Genomic DNA, 15,733 nt, shown 5'->3' on the forward strand with positions numbered 1-15,733 from the left:
TCAGCTGAACCATAGTTGCAGACTCAAAACATGTAAATTTTATAAAATTCATAGTTAAATTCATAAAAGTATCATTTGATGACATTTTACACATCATATAATGTATGCCTTATTATTTAATCTTGAAAACAAACCCACCAAATAACTTTATTCCCACACTACTGACGAAAAAGTGGAAGATCCGAAGAACTAAATCATTTGCAGAAAGACATGTATTTTACTCATTTACTTATTTGACTGGTTGGACACATATCTTTTGAGCACCTAGAATGTGCCAGGCATTGTGCTAGATACTGGAGAAAGAGGAGGAGGGGAGAGATGGGGAGGCACCAAGGACTCGTGGAATTCAGACTCTCTGAATAACTCTAAATGTGGTTTATTGTTATTGTTGTTATTTGTAGATATTAAAGCATAAGTACTATGCTTATGCTTTGGGCTTTAGAGTTTTGGTACAGCCTTGCTACTGGCTAGTCCCTTTGCACATTCCCTCTTCAACCTGGAGCCTAGAAAGTTTACAACCTATTAGGTCACTGTTAATTGCCACTCAGACTACCTGCATCTATTCACAGGGACATTGGATTATTCCTCTAGAAGCTGATGGATTTCACATGGGATGGGAAGACCTCAGCCAAGATCCAATTCTCAATATACGCCAGTCAGCTGTATTGAAGAATTGAAGGCATTTGCTGTCAGATTGGAGGGAGAGCCTGTCTGCCGATGATCCACAGGAGGGTGGCCACTGTGAAGACTACACAAACTACTTCATGAGTCGAGTTTGCATCATGGCCTGTGGGTTTCTCTGTGACTCTGGGGCCATTACTGTTTAGGACAGCAAAGGCAGCACAAAAATGCTTCTCTCTGAAAGCTATGTTGCCTCTAGGCTTCGACTTCTGAATGAAATGAAGGGGCATCGTCACACCAGGTCTCCTGAGGCCTGGAGGTTGTTTCCTAAGAGTGGCAAGTCACTCATTGATATTTTTTCTCCAGGGTGTCTCTCTTTCTTTCCACTAACACTCTTGCCTTCTGCAAGCGTGCCCTGCTTGTAACACACACACAGCATACACTGCATCGAGCATGAGAGAGAATTGGAAAGTCAGGTAGGAAATGGGCAAACCACTTTTCTGCTTTGTAAAGCAATCCCTGGGCCAGCATTTAGCTTACTCAAAGGGTGTATTCTTCCATTTGGATGCATACTTATTCAGAAGGGAAAAACCTAGCTCTGTTCAAAAAAATAAAAAAGATTTGGAGCCCCCATTCATCTGTCAAATCAAACATATGAATGTAGATTCATTCATCTTGTCGTCCATCGCTTTCACGGTTCTCTTCCACTTCAATTATGTGTGTTTTCTCAAAGAGTGGGATTCTTAAACCTAAATAATACTACTCCCACTGGTGCACAAGCACACCCTGCTTCCTGCTTTGAGATCTACCTTAATGAACTCATTAGTTTCCTTGATTAGAGCCAGTTGGCCAGAATGAAGCTTCCAAATAAGGATCAATAGCTGAAGCAAAAAAACCCCAAAAAACAAACCTTCTTTCATGACCTTCAGCTTTGTTGGTTATCACATTCAGCCCTATTATCAATGCCTCAGTAGCCAAAAGAACAAGGAACTGACAGAATAGTAATGATTAGTGCACAACCATCACTAACACTGGAAAAGAAGCTGAAAAGCTAAAATCTAAGTCTTCCCCAAATGCTTCCTTTTTGTATGCTAAGAGTAGCACCCACGATTTGACCCTCCTCTCTCCCTCTGTAACATGCCATATGGCAGGAAACTGGGCAGTTTTAAGTTTTCCTCTGCCTTATACTTAGCAACATATTACTTGATAATGAGGCCCCACTAGTGTTTGGCCTCTCTGCCAAGGTCCCTCACAGCTCTAACAGAAAAATCCAGTGAAATGAGATGAAAAGAAATCCAGGCAGTTTAGTACAAGAAGTGAATAAGAACTCCATAGGAGTCATCTTGAAACTCGGCAAATGGGAATTAGTCTGGGAAGAGTTTGCCTTCCGAGACACCTCATTTCTTCCTCTGCTACATCCTTTGTGGGAAAATGACCTTAAAGATCTCTTCCAACCTGAGATTCTGTGAATCAACAATAAATTGGTAATGGAAAGTTTGGAGCTGCCAAGGGGGAAAACTGCCCCTAGAAATCTCACTGCCCAGTAGGGGAGTCAGTAAATTTATGGGGATTCTAATCACTTTTCTAGTATATCAAATTCAGAATCGGCAGTGGAAATTTGTCAAATTTAATAATGATAATAATAATAAATGGTAGTTATTACTACTGTTTATTAAGAACTAGTTCTATGCCAGGCACTGAGCCAAACACATTTCAGGCCTTAATCTCATTCACAGAACATCAGAGCTGAAAGAGACCTTAAGTATCATAGATTCTAACTTCTTTATTTAATAGAAAAGAAAATGGAGGTCAATACTCTGTAATAACCTATATGGGAAAAGAATCTGAAAAAGAATAGATATATGAATATGTATAACTAAATCACTTTGCAATCACCTGCAACTAATACAACATTGTAAATCAACTATACTCCAACATAAAATTAAAAAAAAAATTACATTGGTTTTCATGTTTAAAAAAAAAAACAATTTGGAAGACATTAATCCTATCATGGAAAAAATAAGTTAAGAAATGGATGAATAATAGAAATAAAATGAAGGAAGGAACTATACAGAAAGAAAGTAGATCAATGATTGACAGTTCTGGGGATTAACTGCAAGAGAATACATTTAAGGCTAAGAAAGTAATCTATATCTTGATTGTAGTGGTGGTTATATTTGTCAAAACTTGTCAAATTATAAAATGAATGCATTTACTTTTACATAAATTATACATCAATAAAGTTGATTTTTTATGGGCTTCCCTGGTGGCGCAGTGGTTGAGAATCCGCCTGCCGATGCAGGGGACACGGGTTCGTACCCTGGTCCGGGAAGATCCCACATGCCGCGGAGCGGCTGGGCCCGTGAGCCATGGCCGCTGAGCCTGCGCGTCCGGAGCCTGTGCTCCACAACGGGGGAGGCCACAACAGTGAGAGGCCCGCGTACCGCAAAACAACAACAACAACAACAAAAAAAAAACAAAAAAAAATAAAGTTGATTTTTTAGAAAAAAACAAAAACAAAGAAAATGAAGGAAGGGATACATGGACCAAAGATAATAGTGTGCTATGAACCTAGGATTAACATTAATCTAATTTGCAAACTTGGGTTAATAAATTCAATCAGGGAAATGGACACCTGACTTAACATTTCAGATTCTTTAGATGTTTAACTACCACCATCTAAAAATATGACCCATGACACATATATGAGCCCAGGAAAAAAGTTAATTCAGGGCTTGATATTACCTTTTTGTATAATATTTAAATAATGGGACACTAATAGGTGACTAACATCTTGCAGATTTCGGGAAGCTTTTGCTCCTTCTTCGACCTGCTTGAAGTTGTCTAAGATTGGCATAATTGGCCCTCATCTGTGGACATTTAAATCCTACAAAGACAAGCGGGGTCTCAGAAAGCTTTCCAGTTGGAAGCAAAGTGTAAAGGTTGTGGGTGACTTCCTTCAGATATACATATGAAAGAAGTGACACCAACTCTGTCACCTTCTAGCTTCTATCCCTCATCTCAGAGCAGTATACCCATCAGGATGGATATGGTGGATGGATGTGATGTTCCCCTCTCCCTAAATTAGACTCTAATTCAGGGAAAAGCAGGTAGAGAGGGGTGGGAAAAAAAATCAAAGCAATAGGCTTGGGTCTTGGAGCTTTACCCACCAAAAGGAATGAATCCTATGACAATGGCAGCAGCCCTCCCCCAAGAGTCAAGACTTGCTCTTTTTGTAATGCCTCTGGACCCTTTTCTCCAAGACGTTTTATTGGCTCTTTTAAACCTCTCAGAGAATCAGGGGTTTAATAACTACTGACTCAACTGATCTTGCTTGGATTAAGTTGAATGGACACTTGGAATTAAAACATTTTTTGAGTTCAGGCTGTGTAGCTCTAATTCACTAATGCCAAATGATATACTGTAATTCAAAACATATCTGCTATGACTTTTACTTGTTTATCTGAAGCAAGATAAATTATGACAAAATTATTTCGCAAACACCTTGTATGAGTACATCCTTTACACTTACTACATTTCACCATTTCCAGAAACTGTATACCTAGATCACTCATCATCATGTCATGTGCATGACATAACTTCATTCTTCCCATGGTGTACTCTGGATGTAGTTATTATGCAACAATTGTAAAGCCTCTGCTCCCTACCAACCTTCCCTAAACCTACTTCAGATTTTAGGAATGCATGAAAAAGGGACATCTTTGGTCACCCTTAACTTTTATTATTATATTTTTTTAAATTTATTTATTTATTTTTGGCTGTGTTGGGTCTTGGTTTCTGTGCGAGGGCTTTCTCCAGTTACGGCGAGTGGGGGCCACTCTTCATCGCGGTGCGCGGGCCTCTCACTGTCGCGGCCTCTCCCGTCGCGGAGCACAGGCTCCAGACGCGCAGGCTCAGTAGTTGTGGCTCACGGGCTTAGTTGCTCCGCGGCATGTGGGATCTTCCCAGACCAGGGCTCGAACCCGTGTCCCCTGAATTGGCAGGCAGATTCTTAACCACTGCGCCACCAGGGAAGCCCACCCTTAACCTTTAGATTAATGGTAAATAAAGGTATTTATCAGTAAGATACTCCAGAGCTGAACCTCATTGCAGTAGTTTGCCTGGAAAGAAAGGAGTTCAGCTTACACTTAATGCCCGTGAGCATCTACTATTCTTTACTGTTCTGTATAGAACGGCGGCAAAGTTCTATTTTCAAAAAGGTTACCCCATACTTACAAATAATTCATTGATAAAATTTTATTTGTCTAAAGGCAGTGGAAATACAATTCAACAGGACACCTCTTCAGGGCTTTCCAATTTAAAAAAAGTGTAAGATTTCCCTGGGTTTTTATTTACAAGTTTCCTGCGATGGCTCAGAACCAGATTCTGCATGAAAAAAAACTATGATTTGGACTCTGGCAGTGCTACACTTTTAAGTCCTATGACTTAGTTGGCTCCCCCAGAGTATCAAGAACTGAGTCCACTAAATCACTGGAGACCCTGAAGCAGGTTTCTCTCTTCAATTTTCTCCAAATATGAGCAGGGAAACTTGATTCACAGATGTGCTAAATAAGACTCTAATATAAATAGGCTGTATAAATGCTAAATATTGCCTTCTGTGAGTGAAGATGAGACCAAGTTTTATGAAAATACTGTGCATCATAATTAGAGTTTGGGTGAGGAAGACATTTCTCTAGTACTGCTGTTCATTTATTTAAAAAATAATTAGAGTATTGTTTTGAGATCTGGCAGCATATTGAACCGTGAGAGGTGAGTATAGATTGAATCCTGTAGGAAAGAACAGGCAATATATTTGGTATCATTAATCCTTTCTTATGTTAGTCTTTGTCATACATATTGTGCGTGTGTCCATACAGATACAAGCTGGCAAATTCATAGGATATTTGCATGTTGACATTTTGGCAGCGAAATGAAAAATGAAAAGATTTTGCAGAAAATGTCAGCAATGCAAAACTTAGTGACATTTTATCAAACTGGGCTAAGCATTACTAGGAAAAAAAAAATCTTAAGGGATGGTGGAAGTTAAGATTTCTAGGCTTGGACTTCCCTGGTGGCGCAGTGGTTAAGAATCCACCTGCCAGGGCAGGGGACATGGGTTCAAGCCCTGGTCCAGGAAGATCCCACATGCCACGGAGCAACTAAGCCCATGCACTACAACTACTGAGCCTGTGCTCTAGAGCTCGTGTGCCACAACTACTGAAGCCCGTGTGCCTAGAGCCTGTGCTCCGCAACAAGAGAAGCCACCGCAGTGAGAAGCCCGCGCACCACAACGAAGAGTAGACCCCCCCCAAACCCGCTCGCCGCAACTAGAGTAAAGCCCGTGCGCGGCAATGAAGACCCGATGCAGCCAAAAATAAATAAATTAGTTTAAAAAAAAAAGATTTCTAGGCTCAAAGGAGCTGGGTGCTAGATGTTAGATGAAAAACTTACAGACAAAAAGCTGATCACCTAAAGGTCAGGGAAATATTCAAGGCCACACCACTGACTAGATGAAAGAATTGGATGCACATGGAATTGATTTTGCATTTAATAATCTGGACACTTTGGAAAACACTTTTTCTACCCAACTGTGTTGTTTGGGGGTGAGCTCTGGGTTTAGCAGATGGAGTCTCATGATTTGAGAGGTGTGACGTTCCAGAAGTGGTTCAGTTATGTGTGGAAACTAATGACTCTGAAACAAATGATCTAATCAATATTCTATTATCCAATAGCCCTTTGACTTACATTGGGCCTGGAATGCTGCAGCTTCTCTTGTGTTAGTCATGCCTTCTGTATGTTTAATGATAAACTCTCTGCCAAATGGAGTCTAGGCGGGAACAGGCCTTTTCCGTTCTACAAATTCAAAGTAAAATTCCCTGAAAGCAACGGGATCAAAGGAAAAGAGGAAATTAACAAATCTCTATAGCCAGGGTGAAAGTCAGCCCTGTCACACTGATTGGACAAATAACAACCCCGAGTGCTCTTGAGGACTATTATTGATAGAGCATTGACAGAGCATTTCTTTAGACTTTTCAAAGTACTTTCAGGTTATTATAATATTTAGTCCTCAGAGTGACACGCCAAATAAGTGGAGACATCGTCATTATTTTAACACTGTCATAGCCATCACAGTCACTTTACAGATACGGAAAGAGGGTGCTGAAATGATGTTTGCAGCTGCACACAGCTACGGAGTGATGGGACTTGGCCTGGAAGTCAGGTTTTCTGAATCCTGTATTTGTGCTAATTCCACTATCCCAGAGTTACAACAAAGTCTCTACCAAGATAAGCCCCCTAAAATATATACTTCTGTCCTATTTCTGTGCCTTTACCAGTCACTCATTGTGGAAAGTTTCTGTGTTGTTAGCTGAGGAGGAGAGACTGGAGAATTCACAGCTAAGGGCCTTCCTTCAGGGGTTCCTGAGTCCGTCATCAAGTAGCAGTTACCCCTCCCCTCATCTTTCTTCACCTCAAAGTCCAGTCATTTCTCAGCTCTGTCCCCAGATGGCTATCCAAATCAACACCACTCCAAAAGTTTCTAGGAAGAAAGCAGACGTGGGATTCATTGTGTCTAAATGCTTTTTCTCCTTTCTGACTGAATTCAGAGGTTTTCTCTTCATTTGGGAAGTTTCCATGTCCTGCAAACTATGCATGTGATTAATTGCAATGTGTCCATATCATGAAACTCCACTAGTTTTAGGAGAAGCAATTGTGAAGTCTTGTTGGAATTCATTATAATGGACACTCTCATAATGGTTTTAAGGTTCTCAGTTACATGCTTCTTTTATAGGTGACCCAATTATCATAGCTGTTCCTACTTGATGGCCAAAGGTGCATTTTTAAAACTGGACCTTTTCCTTATATTAATTATACCTCGATAGAGCTATTTTTAAAACTGTGTTCTGGGGCTTCCCTGGTGGCGCAGTGGTTGCGCGTCCGCCTGCCGATGCAGCGGAACCGGGTTCGCGCCCCGGTCTGGGAGGATCCCACATGCCGCGGAGCGGCTGGGCCCGTGAGCCATGGCCGCTGGGCCTGCGCATCCGGAGCCTGTGCTCCGCAACGGGAGAGGCCACAACAGAGGGAGGCCCGCGTACCGCAAAAAAAAACAAAAACAAAAAACAAAAAACTGTGTTCTCCCACCACACACATGCCCCACATAATTATCAGTAGAACTTTGAGAACAACAGAAAAACGTTCACACAAAAGTATATGGTTAAGTAACAGATGCCACAAGTAAGATTCATCACAGATGAGGCAGCATCTACTGAATCTCCTTCCCTTTATAGCAAATTTAATTCCTTCACCCTATTATCCCCATTTTTCTTCCCATATCTCCCTTGTTCCAAGTTTCCTATCAATTTGTCTATTCATCACCCTGATCTTCATAAATAATCATAAATGAGAGAAAATATTTCAAACAATTTGAAAAAAGAAAATATATAATAATATTTCCACTGCTGAAACACAGCTACTTTCATATTTATGTACTCTCTCCTAGTATTGGTATGAAATCAACTACATCTTTACTAAGTTATAAACACAACACATATACACTTTTATATTCTGCATTTTTTGTATAATATATACTATAAATATGTCTCTGTGGTCTTTGTAATGATCATACTCCATTGGGTTGATGTATCATAATTTACTAAACTCCACTAGGACATTTAAATTGTTTCCAGTTTTTCATTGTTGTAAATAATACTGCAGAGAGTATCTTCATGAATGAAGGCTGTGTGTGTTGTAGATTTTTTTCCTTAGATGAATTAACATCTTTTGGGTCTCTTATGCTCCAAAAATTAGAGAATGGTTTGCAGCCTCAAACTTTAGAGGGACCAGGTATGTAATTTAAACAAGAGAAGGGGTCAGTAAATATGGTGAATGAATCAGCTCTTATCTCAACTCTGATAGCACTCCCCAAATCTATTTCTCTGACTACCAGTATTGCTGCATCCATCCATCCATCCATCCATCCATCCATCCTTCAGTCAGTCAGTCAGTCAGTCAGTCAATACTAGTATTAAAGAAAACAGGCGCCAAATGAAGTTGCTTATGCTAAGACCCACATCAACAAACTGAGACTTCACTTAATCACAGTTTTGACTCTCCCAGAAATGGACTCTTAAAGCAGCCGATCAGGAATCACCTGATCAGCAGTTAGGCAATCTCCTGATAAACCCCTGACATCCCCTATAGGGGAAGTAACCTTGCAAGAACCAATCTGCTTTTTTCTGTCTAGTATAACTTCCTTGTTCTTGCTTCTTTCTGCCTATAAATGTCTTTCATTTTGTACAGCTCCTCAGAGCTCCTTTTAATCTGCTACATTGGATGCTTCCTAATTCATGAATTGTTGAATAAAGCCAACAAGATCTTTAAAATTTACTCAGTTGAATTTTGATTTATTAACCCTGGACTAAGTGCTATATTCAATGACTAATATAGAAGTCACAGTTTCATAAAGCTTTAAGCCATTTGTTGAAACACTTGAATTGTTATATTATTATTTAATCTGTCTAATTGTCAATGCTAAGTGCTGACACTGAGAAAGAAGGTGAGGGGGTGAAGATACTGCTGGAGTGGTCCAGGCAATTTCATGGAGAAAACAGAGCTCGAGATAAATTTTTAAAGATAGGTTGGGGGTTGAGTTTGAATAGAATGATAATATCATACGATTTCCATATTTGGTATACTTCTCAGTGCCAAATCTCAGGGAAGTTAAGATTTTAAGAATTTTTTTTTTTTATAATTTTAACCAAAGTTCTCTAACTCACAAGGAATTCCTCTTCAACCAATGAGAATCTTTATGGCTCTGTTTCCCCTTAAGATTAAAAGTCAATTTCTGAGCAAAGTACGAGGATTTGAGCTCTTGATTGGATTAGGGGAAAGTGCTCTGTTCTCTGAGACATTTAAAATCCATTCAAAATAATGTCCTAGTCTCCAACAAGGCCAAGGCAGGAAAGTGGAATACCATTAACCTTCCCTGTAAAGGTTGCCAGTCTGCCAACAGGATTCCCCAAATGCAGCTTTTGGCTGCTCCAGTAACCAGAGCACGGAGGTTTGTTTCCAATAAGTTCAAGCATCCTGAAGGATGCTTGATGGGTCTATAAAGTAATTTAAAATTTACTTGAAACTCTGCAATCTAATCAATAACACCAAAGGCCTTACTCAAGTGAAACAATCAACAAAAATCACCAATTTCCTGTTCTAACAAGGAAAGAATGGCCATTTCCCCTCTCCCTTCAGGTCTCATTCATGCAGGTTTTCTCTTTAAATAGCAGATGCATTAAGGGTTTCAAGTATTTTCTTTAAAAATGTTCATTTCTTTCCTTTCACTCTTCCCTCCTTTTCTGCTTAGAGTCTTTAATACATCTTGTCTGCAATTTTAATTATTTAATTTCTTCACTGCATTATTTAAAGAAAAGACAATTTTGAGGATGCAGTATGCATGAAAGAAGTATGACTCCATGTAAAAATTGAAGAAAATTGTGTTAACACCGCACTGCAGCAGATTATTTAGTACAGAATATTTTGCGAACTCTAGCTTTTTCCTTAGTGTATCCTCTTGTAAATATGGACTAAATGACCATTTTGCTTACTGTGTCAGATAAATACCAATGAAGAAAAGACCTTCAGGAGCTTGAAGAAAGGAGATGTAAGCAAAGGTAGGTCACTCTATTCTGTAAAAAACATTTAGAAATGAGTGAAGATAAAAACAAGACTAGAAATGCTTATCACAGCATTTAACTGTAGCTCTCTTTGAATCTTTCTCCCAACATAAAAATAAGATGGGATAGCAGTAGCATTGGAACCAAGTTCAATTTGTAAAAATGCATGGTTAGCTTCCAGTTAAGACACATTCTTCAACCAAAAGTTTAATTTCCTCAACGTTGGATGAGTATAAGTTAAATGCAGAAAAAAATTTAAAAAATAAAAATATTTCATAACTTTCCCAAACACCTCTAACCTCTAATCACTATCTGGGCTTTTTTTTTTTTAACCTACTCTCTCTCTCACTTTCTCTCTCTTATTATACATTAGGCAAATTATACATATGTGTATATGTATAATGTACACACATACACATATGTAGTTTTTCTCCTAATATTTCATTTTCATTTATTTTCACTTATATATTTCAAATATATTCTATTTCCCCATTTATTTTTTAAATATGTCTTTATTTCCCCATTTATTTTTTAAATATGTCTTTTCATGGCTGCAAGAGAGTTATCATACAGATATACTATACACACACACACACACACACACACACACACAATGTATATACACACATACATAACCATTATTCTACTGTGGACAATATAGGTCATCTCCAATTTGGGGGAGTATATTACAGATAATACTGTATTGACATCTGTATAGAGGCACATCTTCTTGGTTCAATGATTTTCACAGAGCAAGCTTTGCAGTCTCAAAATGACCTACAACATAGCCTGATTCTACATGGAAGTCATAAAATATCAAAAACTATAAAGAAGCTATGCTGTGTGGTGTCAACACTGCAGGCGACATGGGTTTAAACACCAGATTTACCACTTGTATGATCTTGGGAAAATTCCTTAAAACTTTTCTGTTTCTATCTTTATCTGTAAAATGGGTATGATCCTAGGACCTACTTTATAAATCTGTAGTGAAGATTAAATAAAATAATTTAGGAAAAGGGATTTAATATGTAACTTCACATAGTAGTTTCTTAATAAGAACTAGCAGTGAATATCATAAATAGTCTATGAAATACATATACCAAAATACCTCTGAATACCATCAAGTGGTATTTCAATTTCTCCCTGCAAATATTTTAACAGTTTTTGAATGGAGCACATGTGAGAAAAGAACAGCTCAACCTTCAGAGAGTCTATTTCATTGATTTTGTTAGCATACCAGCTATCATTTGCAGTTACACTGCAAATACTCACATCCAAAAGACCCACGGATAACACACAGAGATCACAGTACTGAGTCACCCTCTGTAGATGATGCCTTCTGATTCGCCCAGATCCACATATATCACCACCCTGCTGTACCTAAGTTTTCTAGGTGGGATAGGGGATCCAAGGTAAAAATGCTGGTACAGGCTGTCAAAGAGGTCATAGATGAGTAGACCTGCCCTCTGTGACTACATTCATTTTGGAAGTTCTGTCTAGAATAAGAATATGACTGTGACCAAGTGTCCGAGTGATGCTAAATGGCCTCTGTGGGAAAGCTGATTGGATAGAGCAATTTCAACGATGGGCAGATAGGCACTTATACTGCAGAGGTGAGGAGTTTCATACGGTTCTTCCCACTGCCTGGAACATCCTTCAACCTCCACGTCATCATTTGGGGATGAATCTTCAAAAATTCACTCAAGAAATTGGCAAAGAGCCTTTCCCAAATCTTGTACCTCTCTTGCCCACAACAATCACAAATTGCATTGTAGCCATCTTCATGCGTTTCTTTTCCTGCCTCCCCCTCCAAATACCTACCTACCTACCTACAAACACACACAGACACACACACCCCTACATATACATCACACACCAAGAACTTAAAACTCCTGAAGGCAAATACCATTTCCAATTCTATTTTCAATTCTAAGTAACAAGCATGTATTAGATGCCCAATATCTGTCAAATGAATAATTCCAGCCTTCCATTTCTGATCTAGACTTATGATCAGAATACAGGATACATGCTGATTAATTAGTAATATCAGTTCCAGGATACATGCTGATAAATTAGTAATATTGACAGGGATTAAAGAGCATGTCTCTTCTGGAGTATTTGTGAATGGAATGATATAGCTGGGATATGCCTAAAAACAATCCAGGTTTTTTGGGGGGGTGGGGGGAGAAGGGGTGATGGCAGAAATGATAGATATTGATGAAAAAAATTGGCCGTAATATTGATAACTGTTGAAGCTAGGTGATAAATAAGGAGGAATCAAATATGCCATTCTCTCTACATTTCTATTTGAAAATTTCCATTTCTATATTTGAAAATTCTCATAGCACAAAATAAATTTATATACACACAAAACCACAAGACACAACACATAAAAGCACATCCTTAGAAGAGTGACTTTATAACGCCAGTATCTTAGAGAAGGGCATCATTGATGGAATTTTTGATTTTACAGCACTTGACTATTATGTTTCAGGGGATATGATTTGAATGAGGCTCATGAATAGTTTGTTCTGCTCTGAAAGGCAACTACCACTGTACTTTGGCACAAACTGGTGGGACTACAAGAGCTAGGTGGATAAAAGTCTCCTTTATACAAGGACCCAAAGGCAGACATTGAACCAAAAATAAGAAGAAAGAGAAACAAACTACGAGCTAGAGAAAGAAAAAGAAACAAACTATAAGCTTCAAACATTAAAAATCTAGCCAATAAAACCCATCCGCAAAGTCTTGAGAGGTGGCACCATGACTGAGGTGGTGGTGTATGTGTTTATGTTGGCCATTTCATTCCCCTAAATGTGCTTGACATCTCTAATTAATCCCTTTGGAGCAGTGGTGGCTGGAATTCTCAACTCACAGCTTTGCCCCATGCCAGCCAAATGTAATCCTGAGATGCTGCATGTACATGGTAAGGGACATTATCACCCTTCAGATTTAAGAATAACTGTCTGATCTATTAGATATAGAGGTTTCAACCCTGGCTGCACATTGAAATCAATTCAATTAGAGTAGGAATTGGGTACTGACATTCTTAAAAGTTGCACCAGATGATTCTAGTTTGTTAGACAAATACCCTCAAAGCTAAAAGACAGCAGCCCCAGGACATAAATGGTATGGAGGAGTAAGAAGAGGAAATTTTGCAATTGGTCACTGAAGTGGCTGCTATGGTGTGGTACCCAGATATTTCCCCTCCACCCTTTCAAGACAAAGGCTCTCAGTCCCTGAGTGTCCTTTCTAAGATTGTTGGCTGCTGTAGGCTCTCTTCATACCCGATTCCCACCTGGGAATTGCCTCAATCCAAGAAAGCGCCTTATCCAAACTGGCACCCCTCCCCAGGAGCAGTCCCTCTCCAATGACTGCACAGGTAAAAAAGCATGGTCCCCTAGCTTCAACCTGGGACATCTCTGAAGGTCATCCCTACTTCAGAGCTCCCCGTGGGATCTGCTGAGTGTCACAGAACAATTCTCCCTCTACCCAATCCTTCCTGGAAAGACCTCTGCATTGCAATCCTTCCCAGCTTCCTTACAGGTAGAGTTCTGCGTCTTGCTTCCCAGTAAACCCTCTCCCTGGAAATCTCCAATTCAGAGGCAATTTCCCAGGGTGTCCGACCAAGATAGCATTGGAGGCTTACTGGAACGCTGCTCAGCCTTAGTACTTACCCATCTGCATCAAGCGGGGACATGAAATCTTGGTATTTGCTTTACTAAGAGTGATTATTTATAAAATCAATTCAGAACTGGACTAGAGCTGCTATTCCAAAAGTCTCATCATTTCTACTAGTCATAATAGATGGGGAAACTCGAGGCTATGATCCAAAATTAATATATCCAAAATATAACCGTGAGAAACATTTATGTATGTGCCACGAGTCAGTCAAAGTAATCATGAACAACTGTATTATTTTTCTCAGATGTCACCAGAAACATTGTGTGATCTGGGTATTTTTTGGACTGTTCAGCTTCCTCTTCCCACAGTAGGCATCCCTCCAGGCTCTGTGATGCTGCTTTGTTTTTTTTCCAAATGCCCTCACTTCCTGGTTTTTTTTTTTTTGCTCATGGTCAATACAGGCAAAGACTGATGTATGTTTTTAATGGGAAGGTTTGTTAGGAATAGATCTTTTGGTTTATGGAAACCCGTTGAGTTATTCATAGGAGATAGCAGAGGCTGAGTGTGTAGATCTGCTGGACTTGGGCCTTATTCTAAGCAGAAACTCTCTAATTTGTAGATTTGAGGTTCTGTGATAAACTTAGAGATAAGATACAGGGGCAGGATAAGACGTGTATTTGGCAATCCAAGAATGAATGTCTTTCTACTCACTGGTGACTAAATTCGACGTGGACTGGAGCACAATTTATTAGGCTGTGTCAGTGGTAGCTCTCTTCACAAGCTTACAAGATCAAGGGCTTATGATTGTCTTCACTTTGATAAGCAACTTTCAAGTCGTACCCAGTTACAGAACAAACAGAACTGTGACTTGTGTTTTGCAATTTGGTAACTTAATTTACTTTAGACCCTTGCTTGCCAATGTGTGGTTTACGAACCAGCAGCACTGACGTCACCTGAGAGCTTGTGAGAAATGCAGAATTTTAGCCCCTAGATCTACTAAATCGGATTATGCTTTTTAAGAACACAGCTCTGTATTTCCAGAAGACTTCCAGGTGATATTGATGCTACTGGTCCACAGAACACATTTTCAGTAGCAAGGCTCTAGAGAGTCCCACCATATTTCTAGTACTTACAATTTTTACTCCTTATAGGAAGCCAGGTTGTGTGTCCTTCTATATTTCTCAGCGCTGTATTTGGCCCTACCCATTGCCACGCTAAGCCAAAACCTATGAAAGATAATTAGACAGGAAGCAGCATCCAGGTGATGACAGGTGGTGGCTGTCCCCAAAGAGATGAAGAGAGTTCCTGTCTTCTGGGCCAAACTGCTGTCAGGGGTAAGGCACGTAGCTTACAGCCCAGCACTGAGAAATGGTTAATTGTGCCAGAGGGAAAGCTCACCAAGCAGCAGCTTTTATGTGAAGAACACTGCCTGTTCAGACTGAGGACAGCATCTCTATCAGTTCTGTTCAGAGGCAGCAGAAAGCAGAGCCTCGAAAAAGGAAATGACACCAGTGAGGGCATTTCTTCCATTACTAAAATATAGAGAAAAAGCCCTTGACCAGAAGACAGGAGACCTGGGTACTGAATCTGGCTCAGTCACCAACTAGATATAAACACTGATAACCTTCTTGTCCTCTTTGGGTTTCTTTTTTTTTTTTTTTTCTTTTTAACATCTTTATTGGAGTATAATTGCTTTACAATGGTGTGTTAGTTTCTGCTTTACGACAAAGTGAATCAGTTATACGTATACATATGTTCCCATATCTCTTCCCTCTTGCGTCCCCCTCCCTCCCACCCTCCCTATCCCACCCCTCTAGGTG

The sequence above is a fragment of the Physeter macrocephalus genome, chromosome 9, assembly GCF_002837175.3.
Source record: "Physeter macrocephalus isolate SW-GA chromosome 9, ASM283717v5, whole genome shotgun sequence".
Classification (NCBI taxonomy): Eukaryota; Metazoa; Chordata; class Mammalia; order Artiodactyla; family Physeteridae; genus Physeter; species Physeter macrocephalus.